Genomic DNA, 19,385 nt, shown 5'->3' with positions numbered 1-19,385 from the left:
CCTGGGCAACAGGGCGAGACCCCGTCTCAAAAAAAGAAAGGAGAGAGAGAGAGAGAGAGAGAAAAGAGCCAGCCAAGGAACCAAGGCAGTGTGGCCAGAGAGAGTGGAGGGTCAAAGGAGGCCCACAAGAAATCAAGGGGAGCTAGGGGCCGTTGCTCACACTTGTAACCCCAGCACTTCAGGAGACTGAGGTAGGAGGATCACTTGAGCCCAGGAGTTTGAGACCAGCCTGGACAACATAGCAAGACTCCATCTCTACAAAAATTTAAAAATTAACTGGGTGTGTTGGTGGTGCACCTGGCTCAGCTACTTGGGAGGCTAAGGAGGTAGGATCACTTGAGGCCAAGAGGTTGAGGCTGCAGTGAGCCATGATCATGTCACTGCACTCCAGCCAGGGCAACCAAGTGAGACTCTTGAAAAAAACAAAGAGCCGGGCATGGTGGCTCACGCCTGTAATCTCAGCACTTTGGGAGGCTGAGGTGGGCAGATCACTTGAATGCAGGAGTTTGAGACCAGCCTTACCAACATGGTGAAACCTCATTTCTACTAAAAATACAAAAATTAGCCAGGCGTGGTGGCACACTCCTGTAGGTCCCAGTTACTCAGGAGGCTGACACAGGAGTATCCCTTGAACCCGGGAGGTGGAGGTTGCAGCGAGCCAGGACTGCGCCACTGCACTCCAGCCTCTGACAGAGCAAGACTCCATCTCAAAAAAAAAAAAAAAAAAAAAAGAAAGAAACCAGGAAGTTGCATTTGGGGATCAGGAGAAAGGCAGGAAGCAGAGGGATGTGGGACGAGGACACCTGGGAGGTGCCATCTCCAGTGTCCCTCTGGGTGACTGGCTCTCTTCACATGGAGTGGACAGAGGTTGGGGACAGAAGGTGGAATGTCAAGTTCCACTCGAGACTGGAAAAGGGAAGGCTGGGGCTGACCAGGCCAGAGGAGGGTTGGAGGCCTGCTCTCATGAAAACCAAAGCTGGGTGAGTTTCCAGGTGGGAGAGGCAACCGGGAAATAGGGCCAGCTCTCCCTGGGGAGGGGCAGGCTCCAAGCCCCAGTGTGGGTCCGGGGGCGAGAGCCATGGATCATCGCCAGTGCAGGCCAGTGCTGCTGTGGGGGCTTTCTTCGCACTCCTAGTTTTTTTTCTTTTTTTTTTTTGAGACGGAGTCTCGCTCTGTTGGCTCACTGCAAGCTCCATCTCCTGGGTTCACGACATTCTCCTGCCTCAGCCTCCCGAGTAGCTGGGACTACAGGCACCTGCCACCACGCCCGGCTAATTTTTTTTTTTTTTTTTGTATTTTTATTAGAGACAGGGTTTCACCGTGTTGGCCAGGATGGTCTTGATCTGACCTCATGATCCACCTGCCTCGGCCTCCCAAAGTGCTGGGATTACAGGCGTGAGCCACTGCGCCCAGCCTCCTAGTTTTCTCTTTTTTTTTTTCCTTCCTTTAGTTTTCTTTCCTTCCTTCCTTCCTTCTTTTTTTTTTTTTTTTTTGAGATAGAGTCTCACTCTGTCACCCATGTTGGAATGCAATGCTGCAGTCTTGGCTCACTGCAACCGCAGCCTTCCAGGCTCAAGCAATTCTCCCACCTCAGCTTCCCAAGTAGCTGGGATTATAGGCACCAGCCACCATGCCCTGCTAATTTCTGTATTTTTGTAGAGACAGAGTTTAACTGTGTTGGCCAGGCTGGTCTTGAAGTCCTAACCTCAGGTGATCTGCCTGCCTCGGCCTCCCCAAGTGCTGGGATTACAGGCATGAGCCACCGCGCCCCACCTGCACTCCTAGTTTCATCCTCACCACGGTGTCCTGAGTCCTATGATCATGCCATCACAGCCAGCCACTACCAGGGCCTGCACTTCTTTCAGGCTCCTCCAGACCCCCCCGTGGCTGCCCTGGAGAATGGCTTCCTGTTGGCCTCAAAACTCCAGAGCTTACCTGGTCCTGGTGGCCCAGTCCTGGCCAGGTAAGGCCGGGTACAAGAGGAGGGTCCCGCTGGGCATGACAAGGCATACAGAGGGAGAAAACATGGCCATGCATGAAACGACAAGGTCAGCTACCAGGTGAAATGTAGCCCCGTCCTGTGGGCTGATGGTCAGACCCACACGGTCAGAGGAAAGAGCAACTCGTAGGGGTCAGAAAGGGTTTTGGCTTCAAGTCTTTGCAGACAGGGAAGAAGCAAGCGCAATAAGCATTGCAGAGTGGGGACAGGGAGAGCAAAGGGACCAGCTCTGGGATTGCTCTCTCCTCCCTCAAGCCCGCCAGAGCTTGAGCCCCTGGTGCCCCTTTCCTGCTGTGCAGCTGCGGCCGCCAGCACATCAGGGGTTAATGTCTGGCTGGTGCCGGCTTCAGCAGAAGCAGCAGCAGCAGCAGCAGCAGCAGCAACAGACAGTGGTGCCAGTAACTCAGAAGCTGAAATGTGAGAAGCAGGACGAGAGGGGCAGGGCTGGGAAAGGCTGAGCAGCAGTGAGCAGAGAGTTTCCCTGGCAGGAGCCACAGGAGGCTGCCTGGTCCTCCCTTCCACGGCCCCTCCCTACAGCTGGCCCTCCAGCCTCGGGCTGGGGTATGGCACCCTCGCAGGGTGGTGGGGGTGTCCATGGTCATGGCCAGCGCCCAAGCCCTTAGGCCACCGGGCAGCAGTTCCCTGCTGCAGATCTAGAGAAGGGGCACAGGTGCCCAGGCAACCAGCAGAGAAGGCACCTGGCTCTGCCCGGCTCTGCAGGAAGCTCTAGGTGGGGAGATGGGGCGCGCAGAGTGGGGCCTGGAGAACCGAGGAGGAGGACAGGGAGATCCCTTAGGGGGTCCCAACCGCAGGGGCCTGGCCTCGACTTCACCCTTCCCCACCTTGGGAAAGCTAAGGCACAGGAAGTTTCCCTGATAAATGGATAAATGAGCCTCCTGCTGCTTGGGGGCCGGGAAGGTTGCAGGGCTGCTGCCTCCTCCATCGGCCTCAGTGTCCGCCTGCCTTTGCACAGGCACCTCAGGGATGCATAAGCACCAACCAGAGAGGTGAGGTACCAGGCACAGCGCGAGTGCCTTATCCGTACTTTTTTTTCTTTTTAAATAAAAAAAATAGGCCAGGCACAGTGGCTCACACCTGTAATCCCAGCACTTTGGGAGGCCAAGGCAAGTGGATCACCTGAGGTCAGGAGTTCGACACCAGCCCGGCCAATATGGTGATACCCCGCCTCTACTAAAAATACAAAAAATTAGCTGGGTGTGGTGATGCACGCCTGTAGTCCCAGCTACTCGGGAGGCTGAGGCAGGAGAATCGCTTGAACCTGGGCGGTGGAGGTTGAAGTAAGCAGAGATCGTGCCACTGCATTCCAAACTAGGTGACAGAGCAGGACTCTGTCTCAAAAGAAAAAAAAAGCTGGGCACAGTGGTTCACGCCTGTAATCACAGCACTTTGGGAGGCCGAGGCAGGCGGATTGTTTGAGGCCAGGAGTTGGAGAGCAGCCTGGGCAATATGGTGAAACCCCATCTCTACTCAAAATACAAAAATCAGCTGGGGGTGGTGGCGGGCGCCTGTAATCCCAGCTACTCAGGAGGCTGAGGCAGGAGAATCACTTGAACCCAGGAGGCAGAGGTTGCAGTGAGATGAGATTGTACCACTGCACTTCAGCCTGGGGGACAGAGGAAGACTCTGTCTCAAAAATAGATAGATAGATAGATAGATGATAGATAGATAGATAGATAGACAGACAGACAGACAGATAAACGCCGGGTGTGCTTGCTCATGCTGCCCTGTAATCCCAGCACTTTGGGAGGCTGAGGCGGGCTGATCACAAAGCCAGGAGTTGAAGAACAGCCTGGCCAACATGACAAAACCCCATCTGTACTAAAAATGAGCAAAAATTAGCCGGACGTGGTGGTCCACGCCTGTAATCCCAGCTACTCCAGAGGCTGAGGCACAAGTATCGCTTGAACTCGGGAGGCAGAGCTTGCAATGAGCAGAGATTTCACCATTGCACTCCAGCCTGAGCGACAGAGCGAGACTCCGTCTCAAAAAAAAAAGGAATAAGGTGCTGATCTATGCTATAATATAGACGAACCTTGAAACATTAAGTGAAAAGCCAATCACAAGAGACCACAACTTTATTTGAAATATCCAGAATAGGGAAATCCATAGAGGCAGAAAGCAGGCTGGTGCATTGCCAGGGCCTGGGAGTAAAGAGGAATGGGGAGCGGCTGCTTCTTGAGTATAGGGTTTCTTTTTGGGATGGTGAAAATGTTCTGGAATTAGATGTTGGTGATGGTTGCACGACTCTGAATACACTAAAAACCACTGACTGTACACTTCAAAGAGGTGAATTTTATGGTATGTGAATTATATCTTGATTTTATTTTTTAATCCTTGAGATGGCGTCTCACTCCGTCGCCTAGGCTGGAGTGCAGACGCGTGATCTCAGCTCGCTGCAACCTCCGCCTCCCAGGTTCAAGGGATTCTCCTGGCTCAGCCTCCCGAGTAGCTGAAACTACAGGCGCCTGCCACCACGCCCTGCTAATTTTTTTAGTAGAGATGGGGTCTGGAGTTTCTCCGTGTTAGCCAGGATGGTCTCGATCTCCTGAACTCATGATCCGCCCCTCGGCCTCCCAAAGTGCTAGGATTACAGGGGTGAGCCACTGTGCCCGGCCTAATTTTTGTATTTTTAGTAGAGATGGAGTTTCACCACTTTGGCCAGGCTGATCTCGAACTCCTGACCTCAGGTGATCAGCCGCTCTCAGCCTCCCAAAGCGCCGGGATTACAGGCATGAGCCACCACTCCCAGCTTGATTTTATTTTTTATTTTTATTATTTATTTATTTATTTATTTATTTATTTTAGACAGAGTCTCTCTCTGTCACCCAGGCTGGAGTGCAGTGGCGCGAACTTGGCTCACTGCAAGCTCCACCTCCTGGGTTCACGCCATTCTCCTGCCTCAGCCTCTGGAGTAGCTGGGACTACAGGTGCCCGCCACCATACCCGGCTAATTTTTTGTATTTTTAGTAGAGACGGGGTTACACCGTGTTAGCCAGGATGGTCTCGATCTCCTAAACTTGTGATTTGCCCGCCTTGGCCTCCCAAAGTGCTGGGATTACAGGCGTGAGCCACCGCTCCCAGCCTATTTTTATTTTTTTATTTATTTATTTTTTTTTTTTGAGACGGAGTCTCGCTCTGTCACCCAGGCACCCAGGCTGGAGTGCAGTGGCGTGATCTCGGCTCACTGCAAGCTCCGCCTCCCGGGGTCACGCCGTTCTCCTGCCTCAGCCTCTCCGAGTAGCTGGGACTACAGGCGCCCGCCACCATGCCCGGCTAATTTTTTGTATTTTTAGTAGAGACGGGGTTTCACCGTGGTCTCGATCTCCTGACCTCGTGATCCACCCGCCTCGGCCTCCCAAAGTGCTGGGATTACAAGCGTGAGCCACCGCGCCCGGCCTATTTTTGAGACAGAGTCTCACTCTTGTCGCCCAGGCTGGAGTGCAATGGCACAATTTCGGCTCACTGCAACCTCTGCCTCCCAGGTTTAAGCAGTTCTCCTGTCTCAGCCTCCCGAGTAGCTGGGATTGCAGGCACACACCACCATGCCCAGCTAATTTTTTTTTTTTTTTTGAGATGGAGTCTCGCTCTGTCGCCCAGGCTGGAGTGCAGTGGCACGATCTCGGCTCACTGCAAGCTCCGCCTCCTGGGTTCACGCCATTCTCCTGCCTCAGCCTCTCCGAGTAGCTGGGACTACAGGCGCCTGCCACCACGCCTGGCTAATTTTTTTTGTATTTTTAGTACAGACGGGGTTTCACCGTAGTCTCGATCTCCCGACCTCGTGATCCGCCCGCCTCGGCCTCCCAAAGTGCTGGGATTACAAGCGTGAGCCACCGTGCCCGGCCATGCCCAGCTAATTTTTATATTTTAGTAGAGATGGGTTTTCGCCATGTTGGCCAGTCTGGTCTCAAACTCCTGACCTCAGGTGATCCACCCACCTTGGCCTCCCAAAGTGCTGGGATTATAGGCATGAGCCACCGTGTCCAGCCGATTTTATTTTTTGAGACAGGGTCTCACTGTGTTGCCCAGATTGGTCTCCAACTCCCGGGCTCAAGCAATCCTCGCACCCCTAAAGTGCTGGGATGACAGGTGTGAGGCACCATGCCTGGTCCTATAGCTCAATTTTTTAAAAGCGCTTAGTAAAAGCTCAGAAAACGCAGCTCTCAGAACTGTGTCCAACTTCAGGGAGTCTGCTATAAAATGAAAGAGATTGGATGAGCACCCTGAAAAAGCGTCTCGCTCCCAGAAGAGAGCTGAGCCCTGGCAGAGTGTGGCCTTGCCAGAGCCTGGAGCACTGACTCAGGCAGTTCTTGGTGCACGCAGGACATGGGTGAGGGACCGGGAAGGTGGCTGTGCAAAGAACTGCCAACCACCGTGTTGACAGAGGCAGTGTCCCCGCAAGTCTCCAAACAGACACTGAACCCACGGCCGTCAAAATGCCACCAAGGGTTCTAGTGGCCGGTCTAGAAGGACTTCTCCAGGGAGGTAGGGTTTGAGCTGAAATTGGGAGGACTCGGTGGTGTGAAGGGGATGGGCAGGCATACGTGACACTGGGCACAGGACTGGAGGTCATGGAGTGCAGGGGGTGGTACATAGGTTCTAATGTTCCCTCTACCTCGAGCTAATTCCAGGAGTTGCTTTACTTTGCTGGCTCGCAGACAGCAGTGAAAATCTCATTGCTGGCCTCTCTCTGTTCTCCCAGGGGTTCCAAGATTCTCTGGAGGTGTCCTGGAGGCTCTGGCTCTGGGAACTTGGTCTCCTAAGCCCAGACCTTGCAGGACCCTCCCCTCCCCTGCCCCTTCTCATCCCCCGCCTCTTCTCCCCTCTCTTCTTCTCTCTCTCTCTTTCTGTCTATCTCGCTCTGTCACCCAGACTGGAGCTGGAGTGCAATGGCGTGATCTCAGCGCACTGCAACTTCTGCCTCCTGGGTTCAAGCGATTCTCCTACCTCAGCCTCCCAAGTATCTGGGACTATAGGCATGCACACCACCATGCCCAGCTAATTTTTGTATTTTTAGTAGAGATGGGGTTTCACCACATTGGCCAGGTCGATCTTGAACTACTGACCTCAGGTGATCTGCCCGCCTCGGCCTCCCAAAGTGCTAGGATTACAGGTGTGAGTCACCCTTCTGACCCACTCCCAGGTTCCAGGAACAAGAATACAGGTCCTGTAATGGACAAAGCTCATTCAGGGACCCTCCAATGTGAATTGACCAGTCACAGTCCTCATGTGGCACGGGAGGGGGACAGGCAGCAGCTCCTGGAGCGGGAGGACGCCTAGCTTCTCCTCCAGCCCCAGATGCAGCTGCAGGTACAGGGAGGGCCTCCCAGGGCAGGCCAGAGCCTGCAGGCCCCCAGCTGGGACCAGGCTTCTAACCTCATCCCTTTCCTGCTCTTCCTGCCTCCACCATCTCTCCTGTGGAGCCCCCAAGACTCTGGAGGAGAAATCAAATACAAAACTCCTCGGAGAACAGAAAGGGGGCTGCTGCTGCTGCGTGCAGACACACTCATGCACACCCACGCACACACATGCACACACACACAGGCACACCATTCTTCAAGCCCACAGGCAGATCACAGAGAACCTAGATGTCAGGATAGGAAAGGAACTAGACGTGAGCTATCATCTGCCTCTTTGGGGCAAGGCCTGTGCCAAGGGATGTGCCAGGATTGTCTCATCCAATCCTGAAAAGAAGCTTGGAGATTTCAGAGATGAAGAAAATGAGCATCTGAGAGCTTAAGGGAGAGACTCAACCAAAGGGACACCTGGGGACGTCAAAGCCCATGAAGCTGAGCACAGGGCCTGGCAGCCAGCATGGTGGAGGCAGCTTAGCAGAGCTAGGAGGTCGCTCTTGTATTTATGTTTTTTCGTTTTGTTTTTGAGATAGAGTCTTGCTGTGTTGACCAGGCTGGAATGCAGTGGTGTGATCAAGGCTCACTGCAGCCTTAACCTCCTGGCCTCAAGCCATCTTCCCGTCTCAAGTTTCCCAAGCAGCTGGGACCACAGGTACACACCACTATGCTCGTCTAATTTAAAAAAAAATTTTTGAAAATACAAAAAAATTAGCCGGGTGTGTGGCGGACGCCTGTAGTCCCAGCTACTTGGGAGGCTGAGGCAGGAGAATGATATGAACCCGGAAGGCAGAGCTTGCAGTGAGCCAAGATCACGCCACTGTGCTCCAGCCTGGGCGACAGAGTGAGACACCATCCGAAAAAAAAAAAACTTTTTTTGTAGAGACAGGGTCTTGCTATGTTGCCCAGGCTGGTCTCCAACTCCCGGGATCAATCGATCCTTCCACCTCAGCTTCCCAAAGTGCTGGGATTCCCGGCGTGAGCCACCACGCCCGGCCAGTGTGGTTATTTTAAGGGACAGCCTCCCTCATTTCCATTTGTTCCATGGGGCTACAGGGGTATCACCTTGTGCTGGGCAGGCTCCTGACCCAGGCCTGTCCCATCAGGAGTATGGTGATTGCTACAGGGCTGGGTTGGGACCCAGCTCCGGCCAAAGAGAGGCAAACCTAGGATTCTGCTGGAACCCGTGGTAGACACAAGCTGGAGGTTCACAGGTCTGTGACATCAGGGCCTCCTCTCAGGAAGCACTGGCCCAAGAGCAAAGCAAACACGGAGGAAACTTGGCCGGGAGATGCAAGCCAGTGTTCCTGTGAGCACTGGACCCAGCTAGACCCTCGGCCTCTGCAGTTACACAAGCTGTGAAGGAACTGGTCTTTTTTTTTTTGAGACGGAGTCTCGCTCTGTCGCCCAGGCTGGAGTGCAGTGGCGTAATCTCGGCTCACTGCAAGCTCCGCCTCCCAGGTTCACGCCATTCTCCTGCCTCAGCCTCTCTGAGTAGCTGGGACTACAGGCGCCCGCCACCACGCCCGGCTAATTTTTTTTTGTATTTTTTAGTAGAGACGGGGTTTCACCCTGGTCTCGATCTCCTGACCTTGTGATCCGCCCGCCTCGGCCTCCCAAAGTGCTGGGATTACAAGCGTGAGCCACCACGCCCGGCCGGAACTGGTCTTTATTTTATTTATTTATTTATTTATTTTTGAGATGGGGGGGTCTTGCTCTGTTGCCCAGGCTGGAGTGCGGTGGTGCAATCTTGGCTCACTGCAGCCTCCACCTCCTGGGCTCAAGCAGTCCTCCTGCCTCAGTAGCTGGGACTACAGGCCCTCACCACCACACCTGGCTAATTTTTCTATTTTTTTGTAGAGATGGGGTCTCACTATGTCGCCCAGGCTGGTCTCAAACTTCTAGGTTCAAGCGATCCTCCCACCTCAGCTTCCAAAAGTGCTGGGATTACAGGCATGAGCCATTGTGCCTGGCCCAGGAACTGGTCTTTGAATCGAGGTCTGGACGCTGAAGCTCATGCTCTCTTCCTTGTGCCCCAGCCGTCACCAGAGAGGCTCTGGTAGATCAGGGGCTGGGGCAAGTCTGGGGAGGGGGCCTCACCTCCCTCCTAGCCCCTGGAGGGAGTGTTGGACCCTCTTGCCCCCTCCTAAAGCAGTTCCATTGCTTCCTTTGACCTTCAAAGTTGGCATCTGCTTGCAGGAATCTGTCTCTCTCCTCCTGGAATTCAGCCTCCAGATGTCAGATCCGAGGCGGTGGCGGCAGCATATGGCTCCCCTCAGAGTGAATCAGCCACATTCCAAAGGTGCACACACAGACGCCACACCCTCAGCAGCCTGGCTGCAGACTTCCTCCCAGCCCCAGCACCCGGCACTCGCCCCAGCCCCCACCTCTTCCCAGCCAGACCCGACTTTGGGCTTCCTTTCCACAGCCTTTCTCCTGGAACTGGAACAGAGAGAAAGCCACTGGGGCTGGAGACACCCTGAGCAGCCCTGCTCTGCTCACTCGCTCCCAACCACTCACAGCTGTTATCAATATATCTACGGTTCATCCATTCAACAGGTGTGCACTGAGCACCTATTACGTGGCAGACAAGATACAGACAAGCCCCTAACCTCACGGAACTCAGCTGGGCAAGGGCCAAACAAACTCAGGTCCAGAGGCAGAAAAGAATTCTAAGTGTGGGAAGAGCTATAAAAGGAAGAAACAGGCCAGGTGCGGTGGCTCACGCCTGTAATCCCAGCACTTTGGGAGGCCGAGGCAGGCGGATCACGAGGTCAGGAGATCGAGATCACGGTGAAACCCCGTCTCTACTAAAAATACAAAAAAAAATTAGCCGGGCGTGGTGGCGGGCGCCTGTAGTCCCAGCTACTCGGAGAGGCTGAGGCAGGAGAATGGCGTGAACCCGGGAGGCGGAGCTTGCAGTGAGCCGAGATTGCGCCACTGCACTCCAACCTGGGCAACAGAGCAAGACTATGTCTCAAAAAAAAAAAAAAAAGACCTTTATTGAGATATGATCCATATAATTCACCACTTTACAATTACACCACAGTAGATGATTCAGTTGTTTTTAAATATCCACAGATCTGTGCATCCATAACTGCAATTTTGGAGTATTTTCTTTTTTCTTTTTTTTTCAAGATGGAGTCTCACTCTGTCACCCAGACTGGAGTGCAGTGGCATGATCTCGGCACACTGCAACCTCTGTCTCCCAGGTTCAGGCGATTCTGCCGCCTCAGCCTCCCAAGTAGCTGGGACTATAGGTGCGCACCACCAGGCCCAGCTAAATTTTTTTGTATTTTTAGTAGAGACGGAGTTTCATCATGTTGGCCAGGCTGGTCTCGAACTCCTAACCTCAAGTGATCCACATGCCTTGGCCTCCTAAAAGTGCTTGGATTACAGGCATGAGCCACTGCACCTAACCAATTTTGGAATATTTTCATTAACCCAAAAAGAAACTCCATTTAGGAGTCACTCCCCGATGCTCGCCACCACTCCCGGCCCCAGGCAACCCCTAAGCTACTCTCTTTATCTTTTTATTTATTTATTTATTTTTAGCGACAGGGTCTCATTGTTTTGCCCAGGCTGGAGTTCAGTGGTTTGATCATAGCTCACTGTAACCTCTACCTCTCAGGGTCAAGCAATCCTCTCCTCTCAGTCTCCCGCGGAGCTGGGACTACAGGTGAGTGCCACCACACTCAGCTAACTTTATTTTTTTTAGAGATGGGGTCTCACTCTGTTGCCCAGGCTGATCTTGAACTGCTGGTCTTGAACTCCTGGTCTCAAGTGATCCTCCTGCCCCAGCTTTCCAAACTGCTCATGCCTGTAGATGTAAGCCACTGCCCCTAGCCCTTAATCTACTTCCTGTCTCTATGGAGTTGCCTATTGTGGAAATTTCATATGAACAGAAACACACAACATGCGTCCCGTGTGTCTGGCTTGTCACTGGGCATAACGCTTTCAAGGGTCATCCATGTTGTAGTATGTATTGGTGCTTCGTTCTTTTTTTTTTTTTTTTTTTTTGAGACGGAGTCTCACTCTATCTCCCAGGCTGGAGTGCAGTGGCACGATCTCGGCTCATTGCAACCTCCGCCTCCCGGGTTCAAGCAATTCTCCTGCCTTAGCCTACCAAGTAGCTGGGTCTGCAGGCACATGCCATCATGCCTGGCTAATTTTTTTAGAGACAGGGTTTCACCGTGTTAGCCAGGATGGTCTCGATCTTCTGACCTCGTGATCCACCGGCCTCGGCCTCCCAAAGTGCTGGGACTACAGGCGTGAGCCACCACGCCCAGCCGCTTCGTTCCTTTTTATGGCTGAATCATATTCCACTATTTGGAGAGACCACAGTTGATTTATCCATTCATCAGGTGAGGGACACATGGTTGTTTCCACTTTTTGGCTCTTAGGAATAACGCTGCTCTGAACATTCCCATGCAAGTTTTTGTGCAGGTATGTCCCCATTCCTCTTGGATATACACGATATATACCTAGGAGGGGCACTGCTGCGTGATATGGTCACTCCATGTTTAACTTTTTTTTTTTTTTTTTTGAGATGGAGTCTCACTCTGTCACCCTGGCTGGAGTGCAGTGGCCTGATCTCAGCTCACTGCAACCTCCGCCTCCCAGATTCAAAGGATTCTCCTGCCTTAGTCTCCTGAGTAGCTGGGACTACAGGTGCCTGCTACCACACCCAGCTAATTTTTTTTTTTTCTTTTTTTTACATCAAGACAGGGTTTCGCCATGTTGTCCAGGCTGGTCTCCAACTCCTGACCTCAAGTGATCTGCCCGCCTCGGCTTCCCAAAGTGCTGGGATTATAGGCCTGAGCCTCTGTACCTGGCCTCCATGTTTAACCTTTCAAGGAACCAGACTGTTTGAAAGGGGCTGCAGGCTCCCAGCAGCACCACACTCTGCCCAGATTCACTGAGGACCCCCTTGCATGACCCCCAGTTCGCACTACTCAGAGGAGCACCTTAAAATTAGCTGGCCTAAAGGCCAGGTGTGATGGCTCACGCCTGTAATCCCAGCAGTTTGGGAGGCCGAGGCGGGTGGATCATGAGGACAGGAGAGTGAGACCATCCTGGCTAACAGGGTGAAACCCTGTCTCTACTAAAAAAAATACAAAAAAAATTAGCCGGGCGTGGTGGCGGGCACCTTTAGTCCAGCTACTCTGGAGGCTGAGGCAGGAGAATCGCTTGAACCTGGGAGGTAGAGGTTGCAGTGAACCGAGATCACACCACTGCACTCCAGCCTAGGCGACAGAGTGAGACTCCATCTCAAAAAAAAAAAAAAAAAAGAAAAAAAGAAGAAGTATCAGAACCAAGAGAGGATGGCAGCAGGGGATGGCCAGGCGCTCAGTGGTGAAAGCGTCAGGACTTGAACCCCACCTCCACTACTTTGCAGCTTTGCATTTTTGGATGAACCACGTGGCTTCTCCAAGCCTCCCTCTCATCATCCACAAAACAGGCCTGATTGTGACAATCTACTCAATAGGGTGATTTTGAAGATTAAACACAGTAATACAAAACAAGTTATTCTGTTTGCCAAAGACACTACAGATGAGCTCACATAGCCAATACCATGCCAGGAAACCAAAACTCACCTCAAGAAATCTGTTGGGTGGCCCGGGCATGGTGGCTTATTCCTGTAATCCCAGCACTTTGGGAGGCTGAGGCAGGTGGATCACGAGGTCAGGAGTTTGAGACCAGCCTGGCCAACATGGTGAAACCCGTCTCTACTAAAAATACAAAAAAATTAGCCAGTCGGGCGTGGTGGCATGTGCCTGTAATTCCAGCTACTCAGGAGGTTGAGGCAGGAGAACTGCTTTAACCCAGGAGGCAGAGGTTGCAGTGACCCCCGATTGCGCTAATGCACTCCAGCCTGGATGACAGAGTGAGACTCCGTCTTGGGGGGAAAAAAAAGAAAAGAAATCTGTTGGGTAGCCAGAGCATGGTGGCTCATGCCTGTAATCCTAGCAATTTGGGAGGCCAAGGCGGGAGGATCACTTGGGGCCAGGAGTTTGAGACCAGCCTGGGAAACACAGTGAGACCCTGTCTTTACTAAATATAAATGTAAAAAAAAAAAGCTGAGCATGGTGGTGTGTGCCTATAATCCTAGCTACTTGGGAGGCTGAGGTGGGAGGCTTGCTAGAACCCCAAAGGTTGAGGCTGCAGTGAGCTGAGATCTCACCACTGCACTCCAGCCTGGGCGATAGAGTGAGACCCTATCTCAGGAGAAACAAAGAAAAAGAAATCTGTCTTGTCCTAAGGCTGACAGGGGCAAAAGCAGGATCTGAATCACGTGATTCCCAACAGGGCTTTGGCCAGCGCTGTGTGAATACTCACACAGATGGGGGATGCTGGGCAGCTTCAGCTCAGAAGGAACACTGAGTGAGGGACAGATGGGCTGGTCCGGCAGGGGACCCGCCCATTCAGCAGATGTCCCTGGGCACAGCTCACATGTCAGTTCTCCGCAAAGCCGACAGGCGGCTGAGAAGTGTCAACACCTGCTAATGAGGGCTGGGCAAGAGAGAGGCAGAAGCGAACTTGCCTGGGTTGGGGGAAGGGGATGGTGCAAAGCAACCCTGAGGCCGAAAGCCTGTGTAGCTAGAACCAACAGGGGTGGGGGCGGGCGCTGAGGGCTCAGGGCTCAGGAAAATGAGGTGGCTCTCCTAGTTTTACCAGGGAAAGGAAAATAAGGCAGGAATTTCCAGCAGAGAAACCTGGCTACTCAGTGGGACTCTTAAAGATGACACTTTTTCCTCTATCTTCAAGTGCAGCCTCAAGACGGGCCCTGCTGGTCCATCCTAGGGTGACAGGTGTAGCCAGATTCCCTTCCAATCAAGGAGTCCATTTGGAAAGCTCCAGTGGGTTACCCAAGGGCAGATACTAAGTAAGTCCCTAAAAATGGAGGCCAGTGTGCCCTGGAGGGGAAGTATAAATATGGGGAACTCTGAGCCAGGCGCGGTAGCTCACACCTGTAATCCCAGCACTTTGGGAGGCAGAGGGCGGATCACCTGAGGAGTTCAAGACCAGCCTGGGAAACATGGTGAAATCTCGTCTCAACTAAAAATACAAAATTAGTTTGGTGTGGTGGTGGGCTCCTGTGATCCCAGCTACTCGGGAGGCTAGGGTGGAAGAATCACTTGAACCCAGGAGGCGGAGGTTGCAGTGAGCTGAGATTGTGCCATTGCATTCCAGACTGGGCAAACAAAGAGCGAAATTCCATCACAAAATAATAATAATAATAATAATAATAATAATATGTGGGGAACTCTTAAGTAGAGATGGGGGTTCCCCTCATTTTTGCCTCTTCCACTGAGTTAAAGTGTCAAGGAAAGGGAGTCCCAGGATAAAACTTTCAGGAGTATTCGGTTTTAGGGGCTACAGGCAGAGGGGCAGGACCCTAGAGGTATTTTTTTTTTTAGATGGAGTCTCACTCTGTCGCCAAGGCTGGAGTGCAGTGGCACGATCTCAGCTCACTGCAAGTTCTGCCTCCCGGGTTCATGCCATTCTCCTGCCTCAGCCTACCGAGTAGCTGGGGCTACAGGAGCCCGCCACCACACCCAGCTAATTGTTTGTATTTTTAGTAGAGATGGGGTTTCACTGTGGTCTCGATCTCCTGACGTCGTGATCCACCTGCCTCGGCCTCCCAAAGTGCTGGGATTACAGGCGTCAGCCACCGCGCCGGGCTCCTAGATTCAGGAGGTGGGTGGAACCACAAAGGAAAAGCTAGCTGCTGGTGGGGTCTCAGCTTGTAAGACCTCAGGGTGTGAAGTGTCACTTAAGGACCAGTCTAGGATAGAGCAAGGGATGAGGAAGCCCGCCTGGAGTTCGGCAGGAGTGGGTGAACTCAGGTAGCCCACTCTTTTGAGAAACCTGGCCGGTGAGGTTGGAGCCATGGCTATGGCTTGGGACTAGTGTTTTTTTTGTTTTTGGGGATGGAGTTTCACTCTTGATGCCCAGGCTGGAGTGCAACAGCACAGTCTCGGCTCACCACAACTTCTACCTACCAGGTTCAAGGGATTCTCCTGCCTCAGCCTCCCAAGTAGCTGGAATTACAGGTGCCTGCCATCATGCCCAGCAAATTTTTGTACTTTTAGTAGAGAAGGAGTTTCACCATGTTGGCCAGGCTGGTCATTACAGGCCTGAGCCACCTCGCCGGGCAAGACTAGTGTTTTTGATTGTTCGTTTTGAGATGGAATCTTGCTCTGTCAGCTGACTGCAACATCTGCCTCCCAGCCTCAAGCGATTCTCTTGCTTCAGCCTCTAGAGTAGCTGGGACTACAGCTGTGTGCCATCACGCCCCGCTAACAGAGATAGGGTCTTACCATGTTGCCCATGCTGGTCTTGAACTCCTGGGCTTAGGAGATCCTCCCACCTCGGCCTCCCAAAGTGCTGAAATTACAGGTGAGCCACTGTGCCCGTCCTGGAGTCAAAGGCTTTGGACTTGAATGCCATCTCTGCTACTTTAGAGCTGTGTGTGCATGTACTTTTAACTTCTCTGTCTCCCTCTCAAAATGGGCCCGAGAGCAGGTTCCATTTTGGTCTGGTCCCACCAGGACCTCTGACTCGATGGCGACCTGAGGTAGGGGCTCATGTAATAGCCCAGCTCCTCAAACACGGAGGATGGGTCCCACTCCTGACCCAGCCTCATTTTACAGCAGAGCGTAAAGGCCGAGACTAGAGGCTGCACCAGGCTGGGGAAGGGGCAAATTCTAGATGACTCACCAGGCCCGTACCCATGAGAGCCCTCAGGGCTGCAGCACTGTGGATCCAGAGGCAGAGACAGAGCTTTGCAGAAGGGTGAACGCACTTCCTCCCCGCTTCCTACTGCAGAAAAGCCACTTTTTCCAGGCAGAGCCCAGACTGGCAACCTCCAGGCCTTCTGCACCTCACCTGGGCAGCAGGCACGCTGACTGTGCGTGTTTCAATCTCTCCAGGCTCAGAGGGATGGCAGGGGATGCTGCCCGCGCGGTTGCTAGCAGCAGGCGCAGCTGCCTGGCTGACACTGCCTTTGTCATGCTCCAAAGTGCTCAGCCAGACTGGAGCCCCCACCCACTCCCTCTCTCCTCCTGCCACCAGAAGCAGCCTCTTCCTGGCTCCCACCCTTCCTCCCCGAAGCCACTTGTACCTGCCCCAGAGCCTGGAGAGGTGACAAGTGCTTCCCAGACAACAAAAGCATCTCCCAGGAGAACAGATGTCACAAGCACTCAGCTACACCCTTGTTCTGTGCCCTGATTTTAGGCTGCGTTTGGGCAGCTCTTTGGGATGAAACTGAGGTAAGGGGTAAAGGGCCCGTCTTGGTCAAGGTCATCCCACCTTGGGACTCCTGGGTGTGTTTCAGACATCTGTCCCCTTGGGTTCCAATGCTGGTCTGGCCACTTACAAGCTGTGTGACCTTGGGCAAGTTATTTGACCTCTCAGAGCCTACTTTCCCCCCAGATAACGATAGATAGGTAGTGAACCCACCTCTTGCTAAAAAATGTGAGCCATTATTGTCATTACCCCATCCTTTTTTTCTTTTTTTTGAGACAGCGCCTCGCTCTGTCACCCAGGCTGGAGTGCAATGGTGCGATCTCGGCTCACTGCAACCTCCGCCTCCTGGGTTGAAGCGATTCTCCTGCCTCAGCCTCCCGCGTAGCTGGGATTAGAGGCGCGCGCTCCCACGCCCGGCTAATTTTTGTATTTTCAGTAGAAGGGGTTTCGCCATGTTGGCCAGGCTGGTCTCGAACTCCTGACCTCAAGTGATCCGCCCGCCTCAGCCTCCCAGAGTGCTGGGATTACAGGCGTGAGCCACCGCGCCCGGCCCTACTCCATCCTTTTAATTCCTCTTTCTCTCCACTCCAGCCACATCGGCCTCAATGCCTGCTGCCCCTGGACCTTAGGCTTGGGATGTGAAATCTTTCTGGAATCTTCCTTCGTTAGTTCCTCGCATGGCTTGTTCCCTCGCTTCCCTCCTTTGAGTCTTGACTCCAGTCACCTCCCCAGCGAGGCCCTGCCTGCCCTGTCTTCCCTGGGCGCTTATGTGACATCCGAGGCGGTTTCCCAATTCGACTACCTGTGGCTCTTGCGCCTGGAACGTAAGCCCCACGAGGACAGGACTGTTTCACTTCTCACTCCCGTGTCCGCAGCGATGGAAAGAATGACTGCGGGCGCCTACCCCCGGAGGGTGCTGTCGACGCCCAGTCTGGCGGCTCCCGGCGCGCGCCCGCGAGGTCACGTCCGGGGCGCGCCGGCCGGAAGCAGGCTCCGCTTGAGGGTAGGGGAGGGGCGTCCGGGCCAGACCACGCCCCCCGGACTCGTGCCCCCAGTCAGCGGCGGAGCCAGCCAGCCTGTGGCCGCCTCGCACTTCCGCTCCCCAGCCGGCTTGTTCATATTCATGAGGCGGGCCAAAGGCGCGGCCCGGGTCACCGGCGGCCCCCCGCCCCTGGCCTGGAATCCCGCCCCGGCGGAGGCTTGGGCCCCATTGGGGCGCCCCCGGCTTCCGCCTCGGGGAGGGAGTTTCCACTTGGTCACGACTCAAAAATGTGTCGCTCGCGCTTCTCCGCCCTCTCGTTCCTGCCCCGGGGGGGGGTCTCCTCCTTCGGAAGGCGGGAGGGGCGAGGCCAAAGGAGGGACGGCTCCTCCTCCCCGGGGCAGGTCCTTAGGGATCCCGGGCGGACTCCTCTCCTTCCAAGTTAGCGCCTGCAATAATCTTTTTTTTTCCCCCGAGACAGAGTCTTCTGTCGCCCAGAGCTGGAGAGCAATGGCGCGATCTCGGATCACTGCAAGCTCCGCCTCTCGGGTTCAAGCGATTCTCCTCCCTCAGCCTCCCGAGTAGCTGAGATTACAGGCGCGCGCCAACACGCCTGGCTAATTTTTGTATTTTTAGTAGAGATGGGGTTTCACCATGTTGGCCAGGCTGGTTTTGAACTCCTGACTTCGTGATCCGCCCGCCTCGGCCTCCCGAAGTGCTGGAATTACAGGCGTCAGACACTGCACCCAGCCCTGCAATAATCTTAATTTTTTTTTTTTTGAGTTGGAGTCTCGCTCTGTTGCCCAGGCTGGAGTGCAATGGCGTGATCTCGGCTCATCGCAACATCTGCCTCCCGGGTTCAAGCGATTCGCCCACTTCAGCCTCCCAAAGTGCTGGGATTACAGGCGTGAGCCACTGTGACCGGCCTTTTTTTTTTTTTTTTTTTTTTTGAGACTGGGTCTCACTCTGTCCCCCAGGCTGGAGTTCAATGGCACAATCTCGGCTCACTGCAGCCTCCACCTCCTGGGTTCAAGCAATCCTCCCGCCTCAGCTGTCCAAGTAGCTGTGACTACAGTCATGCACCACCACAACTAGCTAATTTTTTAAGTTTTTGCAGAGATGGGGCAGGGTCTTAGTATGTTGCCCAGGCTGTTCTCGAACTCCTGGGCTCAAGCAATCCTCCTGCCTCCGCCTCCCAAAGTGCTCGAACTACATGCGTGAGCTACCGTGCCCAACCAAAACTACCTCTTTTACTTTTTATTTATTTATTTTGCGATGGCATCTCGCTCTGTCACCCAGGCTGGAGTGCAGTGGTGCAATCTCAGCTCACTGCAACCTGTGCCTCCTGGTTTCAAGCGATTCTCGTGCCTCAGCCTCCTAAGTAGCTGGGATTACAGGCGCATGCCACCATGTCCAGCTAATTTTTGTATTTTCAGTAGAGACCGTGTCTCACTATGTTGACCAGGCTGGTCTCGAACTCCTGACCCCAAGAGATCCACCTGCCTTGGCCTCCCAAAGTGCTGTGATTATAGGGATGAGCCACCAGGCCCGGCCCAAAACTACCTCTTTTAAACTTCCCAAGGATCTGTGCAATATTATGATACCGAGAAGCTCAGAGCAGTTGAGTGACTCACCCACATCACACAGCCGGCCTCAGGTTTTCCAGAAAGGTTGGTCCTGCTGGGTTGGGGGGGCAGGTGCATGTCTCCCACCGCCTTTCAGGAAATGAGGCTTACCTAAGTAAGGCACTCCTGTCTTGCTGGATGTGGCTGAAGGTTGGGTCTGC

At 53.6% G+C, this 19,385-nt stretch overlaps 1 protein-coding gene across 5 annotated transcripts in view; it reads right to left on the bottom strand.

Annotated features, from left to right (window-relative positions):
• TFAP4 (transcription factor AP-4) overlaps window positions 1-17,569 on the bottom strand; it is a 54,804-nt gene extending 37,235 nt beyond the window's left edge. For 2 of the 5 annotated variants that reach the window (XM_058434154.1, XM_058434157.1), the window contains exon 1: window positions 17,423-17,537. The gene's annotated coding sequence lies outside the window, so the exon portion shown is untranslated. Of the gene's footprint in view, window positions 1-16,092; window positions 16,268-17,422 lie in introns of those variants that run through there. The other 3 variants (XM_058434155.1, XM_058434153.1, XM_058434156.1) reach the window with 3 other exon arrangements.
• Window positions 17,570-19,385: the final 1,816 nt, after the last annotated feature.

Source organism: Hylobates moloch, unplaced genomic scaffold (assembly GCF_009828535.3).
Source record: "Hylobates moloch isolate HMO894 unplaced genomic scaffold, HMol_V3 SCAFFOLD_23, whole genome shotgun sequence".
Lineage (NCBI taxonomy): Eukaryota > Metazoa > Chordata > Mammalia > Primates > Hylobatidae > Hylobates > Hylobates moloch.
Note: the sequence above shows the minus strand (reverse complement) of the source record. Positions and strands in the feature narration are given on the sequence as shown.